The following is an 18,001-nucleotide window of genomic DNA, read 5'->3' on the forward strand; positions in this document are numbered from 1 at the left end:
TATCAAAACAAACACAGAAGAAATATAAAACCTACTACTTATTTTTAAAATGAACATAATAAAGAATGAAGAATCTTCCCACTGCAAGAAGAAATACCAGAACTAAATAAATGTTTCTAAGCATTTTAAAAATGGACATCATTAAATAGAAAATCAGTTCAATTCAGTCACTCAGTCCTGTCTGACTCAGTGACCCAATGGACTGCAGCAGACCAGGCTTCCCTGACCTTCACCAACTCCAGGAGCTTGTTCAAACTCATATCCATCAAGTCAGTGATGCCATCCAACCATCTCATCCTCTGTCATCCCCTTATCCTCCTGCCTTCAAATTTTCCCAGTATCACAGTCTTTTCTTTCTTTCTTTATTTTTTCTTTACAATATTGTATTGGTTTTGCCATACATCAACATGAATCAGCCATGGGTGTACACATGTTCTCAATCCTGAACCCCCCCTCCCACCTCCCTCCCCATACCATCCCTCTGGGTCATCCCAGTGCACCACCCCCAAGCTTCCTGTATCCTGCTTCGAACCTGGACTGGAAACTCATATCTTATATGATATTATACCTATTTTAATGCCATTCTCCCGAATCATCCCCCAACTCCCTCTCCCACAGAGTCCAAAAGACTGTTCTATACATCAGTGTCTCTTTTGCTGTCTCTCATACAGGGTTATCATTACCATCTTTCTAAATTCCATATATATGTGTTAGTATGCTGTATTGGTGTTTTTCTTTCTGGCTTACTTCACTCTGATTAATAGGCTCCAGTTTCATTCACCTCATTAGAACTGATTCAAATGTACTCTTTTTAATGGCTGAGTAATACTCCATTGTGTATATGTACCACAGCTTGCTTATCCATTCATCTGCTGATGGACATCTAGGTTGCTTCCATGTCCTGGCTATTATAAACAGTGCTGCGATGAACATTGGGGTACACGTGTCTCTTTCAATTCTGGTTTCCTCGGTGTGTATGCCCAGCAGTGGGATTGCTGGGTTGTATGGCAGTTCTATTTCCAGTTTTTGAAGGAATCTCCACACTGTTCTCCATAGTGGCTGTACTAGTTTGCATTCCCACCAACAGTGTAAGAGGGTTCCCTTTTCTCCACACCCTCTCCAGCATTTATTGCTTGTAGACTTTTGGATTGCAGCCATTCTGACTGGTGTGAAATGGTACCTCATAGTGGTTTTGATTTGCATTTCTCTGATAATGAGTGATGTTGAGCATCTTTTCATGTGTTTGTTAGCCATCTGTATGTCTTCTTTGGAGAAATGTCTATTTTGTTCTTTGGCCCATTTTTTGATTGGGTCGTTTATTTTTCTGGAATTGAGCTGTAGGATTTGCTTGTATATTTTTGAGATTAGTTGTTTGTCAGTTGCTTCATTTGCTATTATTTTCTCCCATTCTGAAGGCTGTCTTTTCACCTTGCTTATAGTTTCTTTTGTTGTGGAGAAGCTTTTAATTTTAATTAGATTCCATTTGTTTATTTTTGCTTTTATTTCCAATATTCTGGGAGGTGGGTCATAGAGGATCCTGCTGTGATGTATGTCGGAAAGTGTTTTGCCTATGTTCTCCTCTAAGAGTTTCGCAGTTTATGGTCTTATGTTTAGATCTTTAATCCATTTTGAGTTTATTTTTGTGTATGGTGTTAGAAAGTGTTCTAGTTTCATTCTTTTACAAGTGGTTGACCAGTTTTCCCAGCACCACTTGTTAAAGAGGTTGTCTTTTCTCCATTGTATATTCTTGCCTCCTTTGCCAAAGATAAGGTGTCTATATGTGCATGGATTTATCTCTGGGCTTTCTATTTTGTTCCACTGATCTATATTTCTGTCTTTGTGCCAGTACCATACTGTCTTGATGACTGTGGTTTTGTAGTAGAGCCTGAAGTCAGGCAGGTTGATTCTTCCAGTTCCATTCTTCTTTCTCAAGATCACAGTCTTTTCAAATGAGTCAGTTCTTTGCATCAGGTGGCCAAAGTATTTGGAGTTCCAGTTTCAGCATCAGTCCTTCCAATGAATATTCAGGACTGATTTCCTTTAGGATGGACTGGTTTGGTCTGCTTACAGTCCAAGGGACTCTCAAGAGTCATCTCCAATACCACAGTTCAAAAGCATCAGTTCTTCAGCGCTCAGCTTTCTTTATAGTCCACCTCTCATATCCATACATGATTACTGGAAAAACCATAGCTTTAACTAGACAGATCTTTGTTGGCAAAGCAATGTCTCTGCTTTTAATATGCTGTCTAGATTGTTCACAACTTTTCTTCCAAAGAGCAACCATCTTTTAATTTCAAGCTGCGGTTAACATCTGCAGTGATCTTGGAGCCCCCCAAAATAGTCTTTCACTGTTTCCATTGTTTCCCGATCTATTTGCAATGAAGTGATGGGACTGGATGCCATAATCTTAGTTTTCTGAATTTTGAGTTTTAAGCCAAGTTTTCACTCTCCTCTTTCACTTTCATCAAGAGGCTCTTTTTTCTTCACTTTCTGACATGAAGGTGGTGTCATCTGTGTATCTGAGGTTACTGATATTTCTCCTGGCAATCTTGATTCCAGCTTGTGCTTCATTCAGCCTGGCATTTCTCATGATGTACTCCACGTATAAGTTAAATAAGCAGGGTGACAATATACCACCTTGACGTACTCCTTTCCCGATTTGGAACCAGTCTGTTTTTCCATGTCCAGTTCTAATTGTTGCTTCTTGACCTGCATACAGATTTCTCAGGAGTCAGGTAAGGCGTTCTGGTATTCCCATCTTTTGAAGAATTTTCAACAGTTTGTTGTGATCCACACAGTCATTTGGGTGTAATCCCCAAAACAACAGAATGATCTCTGTTTGTTTCCAAGGTAAACCATTCAATATTACAGTAATCCAAGTCTATGCCCCAACCGGTTATGCTGAAGAAACTGAAGGTGAACAGTTCTATGAAGACCTATCTGCAAAGTACCATAAATACATCTTAATCCAAGATGGATTACAGATTGAAACCTTAAGGGTAAAGCATTTATTTTTCTCTATAAAAAATGCAGAAACACGTTATCATGATTTGAGGGTAAGGGCAATTTATTAAATGGTCATAAAAGACAATAACCATAAAAGTAAAGATCGATTTAATTAGCCTTCATTGAAACTAAGCATATATATTCATTACAAGACACAATCATGGGAGTAAAAAAAAGAAAAAATCAAGCCACAAGGTGATAGAAGAGACTTCTAATACATATATTTGGCTAAGGACTTAGTCAAAGTATATTATGAGCTCTTATACATTACTTGTAATATACAAGACATAGTTTGTAACTTCACTGAATCTGAATCTATAAGGGAAAAATGAATAGTCTGGTAAATAAAATAATGAGAGCATCAGAGGAGTCCTAGGAAAGACATTAGTTAGATGTTATGACGTGATATAATGAAGATTTAGGGAGATTTTATTTGAATTGAAATATATGAAAAGGCAGCTATGGAAAAGAAAGCTGGGGAGAACATTCATGAAGACATATAAGATAGAATCTGGCAAGAAAGGTCTGACAAAACATGAAGTATAAGCAAATGTTCATCTATACTGAACAGAACTTTCCTTTGTCTTCCACTTTGAAAACAATAGGTGAAGGAAAATATCATTATATTCTTAAAATCTGCCAATTATTTTATGGCCACTATTATCTTTATTTGAAAAGCTAAGCCTTAATTAATTTAAATGGAACTTTAATATTTTATTATTTATTTATTATTATTTTATACACTTTACAAGATAGATGTTAAAATATTGTAAGGACTACTTTTTTGTAAAGAATGTTTCCATGGAGTGAGGCATACAATTTTCTAAGAAAGAAGATATGTTTTATGTCAATCACGACAATGTCTTAAGAATAATCTCCACAGATTTTTCTACTGGAATATAACACAATAGATACTTTGTAAATAAAAGTAGATTATTAAAAAAAAGAGTGTGGCTGACTTGATTTTATAAAATATATTAAGTTTAAGATTTTGTACTACTTATTTCATAAGAACAGAGGTTAACATTATGTCAGATATCCTAGTTAATGCTACCGAATAATAGCCTAGTAAAGAAAATAGTTGTTTAGAGAATAAATAAGGAAAACAAACTAAAAAACAATGTGACTAACCATAACCAGTAGAAACTATTCAGACTCAGTTTAGCCTTCTATTTCTAATATCTACAATATCTTAATCGTTCAGTCCTGTCTCTTTGTGATCCCATGGATTGTAACTTCCCCCCCGCCCCCCAACCCCAGGCTCTTCTGTCCGTGGAATTCTCCAGGCAAGAATACTGGAGTAGGTAGCTGTTCCCTTCTCCAGGGGATCTTCCCAACCCAAGGACTGAACCCAGGTCTCCTGCATTGCAGGCAGATTCTTTACTATCTGAGCCACCAGAAAAGCCCAAGAATGCTGTCTATACATTTAATTTTGTGACTGGAACTCAGAAAAAATGTGTTATATATAAGTCTAACAATATAATAAATACATCCAAGGCATGTTGGAAAGTATATATGATAAAACAGTACTAAAGAGATCTCCATAGTTTAACGCTGGGGGAAGACTGACCAACAGAATGAGGCCTTAATGGATCACTTTCAAAAAGAGTATCAATGAATTTTGTCCAGTATTCATATTTCAGTCTATTAATGTCTCCCAAATGCAAGATTTCCTGACAAGCATAATAGAAGGTAACTCTACAGCTAGAATTTGAAGTCAGGCAACTATGGCATGAGAAACAAGAACCAATATAGGCAGATTTAAGCTGGAATTAGAAGTGTGGTATGACAGACCCAAACCTCAGACATCTAGGAAAGGAACACTGGTGCAAAACTGATGAAAAATATGAATAAGAAATGAATTTCCAAGATAAGATAAATGAGATATTAAATTAGTAAAATAGGAAGGACTGATAGAACTTATCTTGAAGGCTGATATTTATGCAGTCATAATATAGATCAAGAAGTTTCTGATCCATTCAGTGTATCTGACTGCTTTTCCCATTCCAGAACTTCCCCAAACACTATGCAGATGGATGCTAAATCAGACTTAGTCTGAATTATACAAAGACATATGGGTACTATAAGTTCCAGAATTGTTTGTGTACCTCATTCAAGAGCCAGTCCAACATTTGAAACTGTTCTACAGGTAAGATTCTGATTGCCACTTTTATATTTCTCCAGAAGTCTAAACTACTCTGATTATTCTAAATTAAAATAAGGGAATATTTATGAACTTGAATCATTCTATACTTTTCTAATTGAATATTTTTGGAAATTAAGTTGACAGAATTTTGATAGACACAGACTCAAGAATGTCCAATTGCTGTTTTATTGATCATCACTTCTCCTGAGGGGTTCCTAGGGAAGCTATATCTATAAGGAGAAATAAACATGATAATGTTTGAAGAATCTTACTTAAACTTGTGCCAGGGCTGAAATTCCAATTTAGTGGGTTTTTTTTCTTTTGCTGTTATTTTTTGAGAAAGTCTAATTTAGAAGTAACTTAAACTTACAGGTTTAGTTGAAACTCCAATTCTTCTAGATTCCAAATCTTAGGATATTATAATCCTCTGGATTTCTAAATTTTCAGGAAAAAAAAAAAAAGGATATGGTGTAACTTTTACTTTCCAGATGGAATTTTGATCCATAAATAGACTAAAGGAAATATACAATGTTAAATTATCAGAACTTCATGTTTCATTGCTTTAAGTTCATTACTTCCACAAAAAGAATATTAAGAATTTCATGATGCCTTTCTCTTGAGTTAATTTTATCGAATTTAAAGAATGCATAACTGACTTTAGTACACAGCTTGCTTAGAGGCAAATTTAAAGTTAAACAGAAATCACTCAACTACTAATGTCCTGGAAATATTTGAAGGACATGACACTCTTCAACAAAGACAGATTAACACTAATGCAGTTATGTCAAGTACACATTTGAAGGCATGCTTATATATCCAAGGAGTTTGGGAGGAAAGTGAGGGGAGAGTAAATAAATATTGGACTCACTACAGACACATAAACAGGCTCATCAATAAAATAAAATTCTTATTTTAAAAGGGAACTGGGTCAAGGACAAGAAAACAGTATTCTTAAAGTGAAAAATCCAGACAGCATTAAATATGCTAAAATAAAAATTTTTACTCAGCAGACTGATAAAGATTAAAACCACAACAAAAAAGTTAAGTCCTAATATTGCAGTATTATGCAGACATGGAAATTTTTATAAACAAATGGTGTGAGTAACAGTATAACTGCTCAAGTACACAATCTGGCAAGGAATCGAAGAGAAATGCAGTTTCTTCTTACAGTCAGGAAAAAACTTATTTATAATCTTGCATTCACTACTGTTTAATCATCTAAAGGCTTACACACACTATTCTCTAGCCAAGAGAAAATACCTTTTATTCCTTTAAAGCTCTGCTTAATAGTTGTACCCTTACTTGGACCTTTACTTTTTAAATTCTAGACATGAAAGTTGAATAGCTCATCATCTGAAACATTCCCAGTCATTTGATTCCATTACTCATATATTTCCCTCATATTTCTATTAACTGAAAGAATTGTCTTTTTTATTATTGTTTATTTTTATGATTATTTAGTTCTACTTTCAGAAAGCAAAGTATTTTATACAATTTTACTGCTTAAGTTAACTAGAATAAGTTTCTGCTCTTTGCAACTAAAAAATAAGAATTTTATCTAGGCATTAACTATGTGTGCCATTTGATTTTAAAATAACAATTATTGATCTCACCAATTAATAATCACTACTGTTAAAGAGTATCAACTAATTCATATAATCAAATAAATAGACTTTAAAAATCAACTTCTAGTAAAAAAAAATCAATGAGGAAAGACACACTGAAACTATTTACATAGGACTACTATACCTGGGGGGGTATACTACCATACTCCCACGTCTAAAGAGCGGCGGCTGCATAGATGCAGGAGGGCCTAGAGGAGCTACTCCACGTTCAAGGTCAGGAGGGGCGGCCCTAAGGAGATACCCCTTGTCCAAGGTAAAGAGCAGCGGCTGCGCTTTGCTGGAGCAGACAGGAAGAGATACCCCACGACCAAGGTAAGAGAAACCCAAGTAAGACGGTAGGTGTTGCAAGAGAGCATCAGAGGGCAGACACACTGAAAATAATCACAGAAAACTAGCCAATCAGATCACACAGACAACAGCTTGTCTAACTCAATGAAAATAAGCCATGCCGTGTGGGGCCACCAAAGATGGACGGGTCATGGTGGAGAGGCCTGACAGAATGTGGTCCACTGGAGAAGGGAATGGCAAACCACTTCAGTATTCTTGCCTTGAGAACCCCATGAACAGTATGAAAAGGCAAAATGATAGGATACTGAAAGAGGAACTCCCCAGGTCAGTAAGTGCCCAATATGCTACTGGAGATCAGTGGAGAAATAACTCCAGAAAGAATAAAGGGCTGGAGCCAAAGCAAAAACAATACCCAGCTGTGGATGTGACTGGTGATAGAAGCAAGGTCTGATGCTATAAAGAGCAATATTGCACAGGAACCTGGAATGTTAGGTCCATGAATCAAAGCAAATTGGAAGTGCTCAAACAGGAGATGGCAAGAGTGAACATCGGCATTCTAGGAATCAGCTAACTAAAATGGACTGAGTTAAATTAAATGAATTTAACTAAAATGGACTGAGTTAAATTAAATGAATTTAACTCAGATGACCATTATATCTACCACTGTGGGCAGAATCCCTTAGAAGACATGCAGTAGCCATCATGGTCAACAAGAGTCCAAAATGCAGTACTTGGATGCAATCTCAAAAATGACAGAATGATCTCTGTTCGTTTCCAAGGCAAACCATTCAATATCACAGTAATTCAAGCCTATGCCCCAACCAGTAATGCTGAAGAAGTTGAAGTTGAATGGTTCTTTGAAGACCTACAAGACCTTTTAGAACTAACACCCAAAAAAGATGTCCTTTTCATTATAGGGGACTGGAATGCAAAAGTAGGAAGTCAAGAAACACCTGGAGTAATAGGCAAATTGGGCCTTGGAGTACAGAATGAAGCAAGCCAAAGGCTAGTAGAGTTTTGCCAGGAGACTGCACTGGTCATAGCAAACACCCTCTTCCAACAACACAAGAGAAGACTCTACACATGGACATCACCAGATGGTCAACACCAAAATCAGATTGATTATATTCTTTGTAGCCAAAGATGGAGAAGCTCTATACAGTCAGCAAAAACAAGACCTGGAACTGACTGTGGCTCAGATCATGAGCTCCTTATTGACAAATTCAGACTTAAATTGAAGAAAGTAGGGAAAACCACTAGACGATTCAGGTATGACCTAAATCAAATCCCTTATGATTATATAGTGGAAGTGAGAAATAAAGGGACTATATCTGAAAGACAGAGTACATGATGAACTATGGATGGAGGTTTGTGACATTGTACAGGAGACATGGATCAAGACCATCCCTATGGAAAAGAAATGCAAAAAAAACAAAATGGCTGTTTAAGGAAGCCTTACAAATAGCTCTGAAAAGAAGAGAAGTGAAAAGCAAAGGAGAAAAGGAAAGATATAAGCATCTGAATGCAGAGTTCCAAAGAATAACAAGGAGAGATAAAAAAGCCTTCCTCAAGGATCAATGCAAAGAAGTAGAGGAAAACAACATAATGGGAAAGACTAGAGATCTCTTCAAGAAATTAGAGATACCAAGGGAATATTTCATGCAAAGATGGGCTCAATAAAGGACCTAACAGAAGCAGAAGATATTAAGAAGAGGTGGCAAGGATACACAGAAGAACTGTACAAAAAAGAGCTTCATGAACCAGATAATCACGATAGTGTGATCACTGACCTAAAGCCAGACATCCTGGAATGTGAAGTCAAGTGGGCCTTAGAAAGTATCACTATGATCATAGCTAGTGAAGGTGATGGAATTCCGGTTGAGCTATTTCAAATCCTGAAAGATGATGCTGTTAAAGTGCTACACTCAATATGCCAGCAAATTTGGAAAACTCAGCATTGGCCACAGGACTGAAAAAGGTCAGTTTTCATTCCAATCCCAAAGAAAGACAATGCCAAAGAATGCTCAAACTACCGCACAATTGCACTCACCTCACATGCTAGTAAAGTAATGCTCAAAATTCTCCAAGCCATGCTTCAGCATTATGTGAACCGTGAACTTCCAGATATTCAAGCTGGTTTTAGGAAACACAGAGGAACCAGAGATCATATTGCCAACATCCGATGGATCATCGAAAAAGCAAGAGAGTTCCAGAAAAACATCTATTTCTGCTTTATTGACTATTCAAAAGCCTTTGACTGTGTGGATCCCAATAAAATGTGGAAAATTCTGAGAGTTGGGAATACCAGACCACCTGACCTGACTCTTGAGAAATCTATATGCAGGTCAGGAAGCAACAGTTAGAACTGGACATGGAACAACAGACTGGTTCCAAATAGGAAAAAGAGTACGTAGAGGGTGTATATTGTCACCCTGCTTATTTAACTTATATGCAGAGTACATCATGAGAAATGCTGGGCTGGATGAAGCACAAGCTGGAATCAATATTGCTGGGAGAAATATCAATAACCTCAGATATGCAGATGACACCACCCTTATGGCAGAAAGTGAAGAACTAAAAAGCCTCTTGATGAAAGTGAAAGAGGAGAGTAAAAAAGTTGGCTTAAAGCTCAACATTCAGAAAACGAAGATCATGGCATCCGTTCCCATCACTTCATGGCAAATAGTTGGGGTAAGAGTGGCAGACTTTATTTTTCTGCGCTCCAAAATCACTGTGGATGGTGATTGCAGCCATGAAATTAACAGACGCTTGCTCCTTGGAAGGAAAGTTATGACCAACCTAGATAGCATATTAAAAAACAGAGAGATTACTTTGCCAACAAAGGTCTGTCTAGTCAAGGCTATGGTTTTTCCAGTGGTCATGTATGGATGTGAGAGTTGGACTGTGAAGAAAGCTGAGTGCCAAAGAATTGATGCTTTTGAACTGTGGTGTTGGAGAAGACTCTTGAGAGTCCCTTGGACTGCAAGAAGATCCAACCAGTCCATTCTGAAGGAGATCAGTCCTGGGTGTTCATTGGAGGGACTGATGCTAAATCTGAAACTCCAGTACTTTGGCCACCTCATGTGAAGAGTTGACTAATTGGAAAAGACCCTGATGCTGAGAGGGATTGAGGACAGGAGGAGAAGGGGATGACAGAGGATGAGATGACTGGATGGCATCACCGACTCGATGGACATGAGTTTGAGTAGACTCTGGGAGTTCGTGAAGGACATGGAGGCCTGGCGTTCTGCGATTCATGGGGTTGCAAAGAGTTGGACATGACTGAGCGACTGAACTGAACTGCCTATACCTGGTTCAATGACATGTAAACACTGTCACTTCTGGAGACATACCAACAATGATCGTTTTCCTACATGACACTAGACTCTAAATTCAGTTAGCATATTTTATCTCTAACTCACTCTGAAAATATGCATGACTTCAAGATGAAACATCCTGAACAAAAACAATAGAGTAGTTTAAATTAAGTTACACGTTATGTGCATTCTGTCACATTATCCAAAATGTGGTTATCTGCTTTCCTTTTGAACAATGGTGCCATTGAATTAAAAATCTTCCATTTTGTTTTCTTTTTTTACTTACCAACTTTTTTTCTTCCACTTTTCTTCAATTTCCTGCCTTCTTTCAATTAATAGATATTTATGTTACAATTTTTGCTTCCTTTTTGGCTTATCCACTATATTTTTTTGTTTTATTACTTTAGTTTTTTCACTATTTTAAGATACATTGTATATACCTTAAAATTTTATTTATCTATTTGCTAGTAATATTATATCACTTCAGGAAATGTATAAGAATCTTATATTTCCATTCCTCCCATGCCAACTTATTTTCATATTGTTGTTCAGTCACTAAATCGCGTCAGATTCTTTGCAACCCCATGGACTGTAGCTCTTTTGTCCTCCACCTTCTCTCAGAGTTTGCTCAAATTCATGTCAACTGAGTCAGTGATGCTATCTAACCATCTCATCCTCTGTCATCCCCTTCTTTTACTTTCAATCTTTCCCAGCATCAGGGTCTTTTTTAATGAGTTGGTTCTTTACATCAGACGGCCAAAGTATTGGAGCTTCAGCTTCAGAATCGGTCCTTCCAATGAATATTCACAGTTGATTTCCTTTAGGCTTGACTGGTTTGATCTTGCAGCCCAAGGGACTCTCAAGAGTCTTCTCCAGCACCACCACTTGAAAACATCAATTCATTGGTCTTCAGCCTTCTTTATAGCCCAACTCTCACACCTATATATTACTACTAGAAAAACAATAGCTTTGACTATACAGACCTTTGTCAGCAAAGTGATGTTTCTGCTTTCCAATATGCTGTCTTGTTTGTCATATCTTTCCTTCCAAGGAATAAGTGTCTCATAATTTCATGGCTCCGGTCACCATCCATAGTGATTTTGAAGCCCAAGAAAATAAAATCTGCCACTGTTTCCACTTTTTTCCCTTCTATTTGCCATGCAATAGATCAGATCCCATGATCTTAGTTTATTTCATGTTGAGTTTCAAGCCATTTTTTTCACTCTCCTCTTTCATCCTCATCAAAGGCTCATTAGTTGCTCTTCAATTTCTGATATTAGAGTAGTATCATCTGCAAATCTGAGATTACTGATATTTCTCCCAGCAATCTTGATTACACCTTGTGATTCATCTAGACCAGCATTTCTCATGATGTCATCTGCATAGAAACTAAATAAACAGGGTGACAATATCCAGCCTTGAAATACTCCTTTCCCAATTTTGGACCAGTCTGTTATTCCATGCCTGGTTCTAACTGTTCCTCCTTGACCCACATACAGTTTTCTCAGGACATAGGTAAGATGGTTTTATACTCACATCTCTTCATGGCAGTTTGTTGAAGTTTGTTGTGATTTACACAAAGGCTTTAGAACAGTCAGTGAAACAGAGGTAGATTTTTTTTATGGAACCCTCTTGCCTTCTGATCCAATGAATGTTTTTATACAATTATGTATGTATCTATTTATGGATGCATCACTACATTTTTATCATTTCTAATATCCATCCCTCGTTGGGTCCTTCCTTCCTTCCTTTCTTACTTGCTTTTTTTAAAATTCTTTTAAATTTATTTATGTTCTGATTAGTATTCTTTAATTTGTTTATTTTTTACTTGAAGGATGATTGCTTTACAGAATTGTGTTGTTTTCTGTAAAACTTCAACAAGAATCATCCATGGGTTTATATATATACCCTCCCTTTTGAACGTCCCTTCCACCTCCCTCCCCATCCCACCCTTCTAAGTTGATACAGAGACCCTATTTGAGTTTCCTGCTGAAAGAGATAGGAATACCAGACCGCCTGACCTGACTTTTGAGAAATTTGTATGCAGGTCAGGAAGCAACAGTTAGAACTGGACATGGAACAACAGACTGGTCCCAAATAGGAAAAGGAGTACGTCAAGGCTGTATATTGTCACCCTGCATGTTTAACTTATATGCAGAGTACATCATGAGAAACGCTGGGCTGGAAGAAGCACAAGCTGGAATCAAGATTGCCGGGAGAAATATCAATAACCTCAGATATTCAGATGACACCACCCTTATGGCATAAAGTGAAGAGGAACTAAAAAGCCTCTTGATGAAGGTGAAAGAGGAGAATGAAAAAGTTGGCTTAAAACTGAACATTCAGAAAATGAAGACCATGGCATCTGGTCCCATCACTTCATGGGAAACAGATGGGGAAACAGTGGAAACAGTGTCAGACTTTATTTTTTGGGGATCCAAAATCACTGTAGGTGGTGATTTAATCCATAAAATTAAAAGACTCGTACTCCTTGGAAGAAAAGTTATGACCAACCTAGATAGCATATTCAAAAGCAGAGACATTACTTTACCAACAAAGGTCTGTCTAGTCAAGGCTATGGTTTTCCCAGTGGTCATGTATGGATGTGAGAGTTGGACTGTGAAGAAGGCTGAGCACCGAAGAATTGATGCTTTTGAACTGTGGTGTTGGAGAAGACTCTTGAGAGTCCCTTGGACTGCAAGGATATCCAACCAGTCCATTCTGAAGGAGATCAGCCCTGGGATTTCTTTGGAAGGAATCATGCTAAAGCTGAAACTCCAGTACTTTGGCCACCTCATGAGAAGAGTTGACTCATTGGAAAAGACTCTGATGCTGGGAGGGATTGGGGGCAGGAGGAGAAGGGGATGACAGAGCATGAGATGGCTGAATGGCATCACTGACTCAATGGACGTGAGTTTGAGTGAACTCCAGGAGTTGGTGATGGACAGGGAGGCCTGGCGTGCTGCGATTCATGGGGTGGCAGAGTCGGACACGACTGAGCAACTGAACTAAACTGAGCCGTACAGCAAAATCCAGTTCGCTATCTATTTTACAAATGGTATGTAAGTTTCCATATTACTCTTTCCATACATCTCACCCTTACCTCCCCTCTCCCAATGTCCATAAGTCTGTTTTCTATGTCTGTTTCTCCATTGCTGCCCTATAAATAAATTCTTCATTATCCTTTTTTTCTAGATTTCATATATATGTGTTAGAATATGATATTTATCTTTCTGACTTAATTTACTCTGTAAAATAAGCTCTAGGTTCATCTACCTTATGAGAACTGACTCAAATGCATTCCTTTTTATGACTGAGTAATATTCTATTGTGTGTATGTACCACAACTTCTTTATTCATTCATCTGTTGATGGATCCATGTTCCAGCTATTGTAAATAGTGCTTCTTGTTTCAGAAACTATAATTTTTATCTCTCCAAGAATGAATTTAGATCCTGTCATATTTCCATGTGTACATTTTAACAGTTTTTTTTGAAGGTGTAATCAATATATGAACAATCCACCCATATAAACTGAGTAAATGCTGTTTTTTTTTTGTTTCTTTGTTTGTTTTTGTTTTGTTTTTTTTAGTTTGCTTTCAGGTATGTGAAATACTGACCACAGTATAATTTTAGAACAGATTTTTCTACTCAAAAATAAACCTCTAGATATCAATTTAGCTAAAGGGATTTGCGTTGTCTATCAAATCGTGCCTCTCCATTTCCAACTCTAGTCCTATGCAACTACAAATATAATTCTGACTACAGATTTGTCTATTCTCAATATTTCATACAAATGAAATTATAACATGCTCTTTTACAAATGACTTATTTCACTTAGTATAATGTTTAAAGTGTTTATTTCTGTTATAGAATAAACCAGTACTTCATTCTTTTAATGGAAGGATAATATTCCATATTATGGAAATGTCATAGAATGTTTACCCATTCATCAGATGATGGGAAATAAGCTGACTCCATCTTATGAATATTATATATACCTATAGCATATACTTAATGCTATAGGTATTCATGCATAAATTTATATGTGGATATATATTTTAATTTTTCTTGGATATAGATTTAGGAAAACAGTAACACTTGCAGAGTCATGCAGCAACTGAATGTTTATCCAATTGAAGAACTTCTAAATTATTTTCCAAAGTCACTTCATTATTTTAAACTCTCACCAGAATTGTGAGCATTTACATTTCTTGACACCCTCACCAACAATTACTATCAGATACAACACTTAAATGGGTATGAACTGGTTTCTCATTCAGTGAGAAACTGTGAGAATCAACTAATGAAGTTAAGCATCTATTCTTTATGCTTATTGTTGTTCAGTCGCCAAATTGTGTCTGAATCTTTGTGACCACATGTTCTGCAACATGCAAGTCCTACCTGTTCTTCACTATTCCCCAGAGTTTGCTCAAACTCATTTCCATTGAGTTGGTGATGCCACCCAATCATCTCATGCTCTGTCATCCCCTTTCTCCTTTTTCCTTCAATCTTTCTCAGCATCAGGGTCTTTTCCAATTAGTCAACCCTTCACATCAGATGGCCAAAGTATTAGAGTTTCTGCTTCAGCATCAGTCCTTCCAATGAATATTCAGGACTGATTTTTTTCTAGGATTGACTGGTTTTATCTCCTTCTTGCCCAAGGGACTCTCAAAAGTCTTCTTCAGCACCACAGATCAAAACCATCAATTATTTGGCTTTCAGCCTTCTTTATGGCAACTCTCACATCTGTACATGACTACTGGGAAAAACAAAACAAAACAAAACATAGATTTGACTATACAGATCTTTGTCAGCAAAGTGATGTTTCTACTTTTTATTATGCTTTCTAGATTTGTCATAACTTTTTCCCCAAGGATCAAGTGTCTTTTAATTTTGTGGATGCAGTAAGTGTCCACAGTGATTTTGGAGCCCAAGAAAGTAAAATCTGTCACTGCTTCTAGTTTTCCCCCTTCTTTTTGACATGAAATGATGGGATTAGATGCCATAATTTTGGTTTTCTGAATGTTCACTTTATTTTTTTTTAATTTTATTTTATTTTTAAACTTTACAATATTGTATTAGTTTTGCCAAATATCGAAATGAATCCGCCACAGGTATACATGTGTTCCCCATCTTGAAACCAGCTTTTTCACTGTGCTTACCACCATTCATATGTCTTCTTCAAAGAGATATCTTTTCAAATCTATCACTTATTTTTAATTGGACTGTCTTTTTCTTGTTGGATTGTAAGTATTCTTCTTATATTCATGATATTAGTTCTTTACAGATATAAGTTACAAATATTTTTGCCCATTCTGTGGGTTATATTTATCTTTGTGATAGTATCCTTTCAAGCAGAAAAGTTCTAAATTTTGATAAGCATACATCTTGCAAGTTTTTTTTTCTTTTGTTATTCATTCTTTTGGTGTCATATCTAAAATTTCAGTACAAAATCTGAGGCCATGACATTTTAACCTTATGTTTTACCTTTAATTATTTTATTTTATTATTATTTTTTAAATTTTTGCCAAGAGGCTGATTTTATTTGCCATCGAAGCCTTCTGGGCCCCATCCTCACCTGGCCTCCTGGGAAGATTCAGAAGATCTTCAGCAGCTCTAGTTGCAAATTCCCACAAACCTCCCTTAAAATTTTTTTTTATAGTTTTAGTTACTGTATTTTGACCTTTGCCTCACCTTAATCTTGTATATGGTATGGGGTAAGGGTCAAATTTCATTCTTTTGTATCTGGCTCTCCAGTTTAACCAGTATGATATTTTGAAAACACTACAGCTTAAGATTGATCTTGTCTAATGTTAATGACCACAAACACAGGGTTTATTTTGGACTCCCAATTATATTTCATTATGTTCAGTCACATGATAGTCTTGTTACTGTTGCCTTGTAGTGTGTTTTGAAATTAAGTGTGTGCCTTCCTACTTTGTTCTTCTTCTTCAAGATTGTTTTCATTATTTTGGATTCCTTGAAAAATCTATTTGGATTAAAGAATCAATCACAGAGATGTCAGCTGACCTTCTGCTAAGGACTGCTCTGAATCTGTAGATCATTTTGAAGAAGTACTGTCATCATGAAAATATTCAGTCTTCCAATTCATGAATATGGGATATTTTTCTAGTTATTCTTTATTTTCTTAAAATTATCCCAACAATGTCTTGTAGTTTTCAGAGTAGTAGTTTTGTACTTTATAGATTTATTCAGATATATTTTATTTATGTTGATGCTATTGTACATGGAATTTTCTTAATTTCACTTTCAGGTTATTCATTGCAAGTTTATATAAATACAATTGATTTTTGTGTATTGATCCTATAGCCTGAAACTTTCTTTAACTTGATTATTTGGCCTATAAACTGCTGTCAATCTCATCTGTTTAGTGCTGGTTGTCGTGTGTCCCATCATCTCCACAACTAGGGTAGGAATCTTTTTCACAGCAATGGAAATAATAGAATGTCTAATAAATCAATATTTGAATACAGTAATTAATTTTCCACAGTAATTTATACAAAATAAATTGTACAAACAATAGGTGTTCAATATACCCACTGATGAATTCTGTCTGGTTCAAAGAAGTTCTCTAATATAGAACTCAAATATTTATCATAATGTTATCTTTTTTCCCTGTTTTATCTCTTTCACTAAATATATTTAAAATATACTAAATTTACTGTATGTAATAAATATTATATACATTTAAAATGTACGTGTTACTTTGATACATTTTATTTTTTTTTCTTTTTGTTATTATTATTTTACTTTACATTTATATTTGGAGTGTGATGGCCATTGTAGCATGTTACATAATTATAGCAAAATATTGCTGTCTATGTTCATTATAGTATGCATCAGATCACTGTAGTTTAGTTACTGCTCATGGAATTATAATGTTAATATGGTAAAAACTATGGGTTCATTGGAAGGACTGATGTTGAAGCTGAAACTCTAATACTTTGGCCACCTGATGCAAAGAGCTGACTCACTGGAAAAGACCTGAAGCTGGGAAAGATTGAGGGCAGGAGGAGAAGGGGATGACAGAAGATGGTTGGATGGCATCACCGACTCAGTGGACATGGGTTTGGGTGGACTCCGGGAGTTGGTGATGGACAGGGAGGCCTGGCGTCCTGTGGCTCATGGGGTTGCAAAGAGTCAGACATGACTGAGAGACTGAACTGAACTGAACAGAACCCTACCCTTTTGAAGATGGAATTAAATAATTACTGACATAGTTCTTTAAATTTCATGGCATCTGGTTGAGTGAAAGTGAGAGTGACATATTTGGTAGTACATATTTGCCTAATTCACTTATTTCATAAAGAAATTTCTTAAAGCTAATTGTAATTTTTACACCCTATGCATTAGATTCTCCCTTTTAGCCATACTACTCACTTAATGTGCAGTATATTAAAAACTATTCTCTTCAGATATAGGAGACTGCAACTTTGCTTCATCTGTTCCAAATTTAGAATATTGAGTACATAAATAGAGTCCTTAAATGGAATACATTTATAATTACCTTAATTACTAGGTTACATATATTTTAGATACTTGATACAGAAAATAATTAAAAAGTAATACCAAAAGTACTGCTTATCAATTGCTATGC

The sequence above is a fragment of the Bos javanicus genome, chromosome 8, assembly GCF_032452875.1.
Source record: "Bos javanicus breed banteng chromosome 8, ARS-OSU_banteng_1.0, whole genome shotgun sequence".
NCBI classification, from domain to species: Eukaryota; Metazoa; Chordata; class Mammalia; order Artiodactyla; family Bovidae; genus Bos; species Bos javanicus.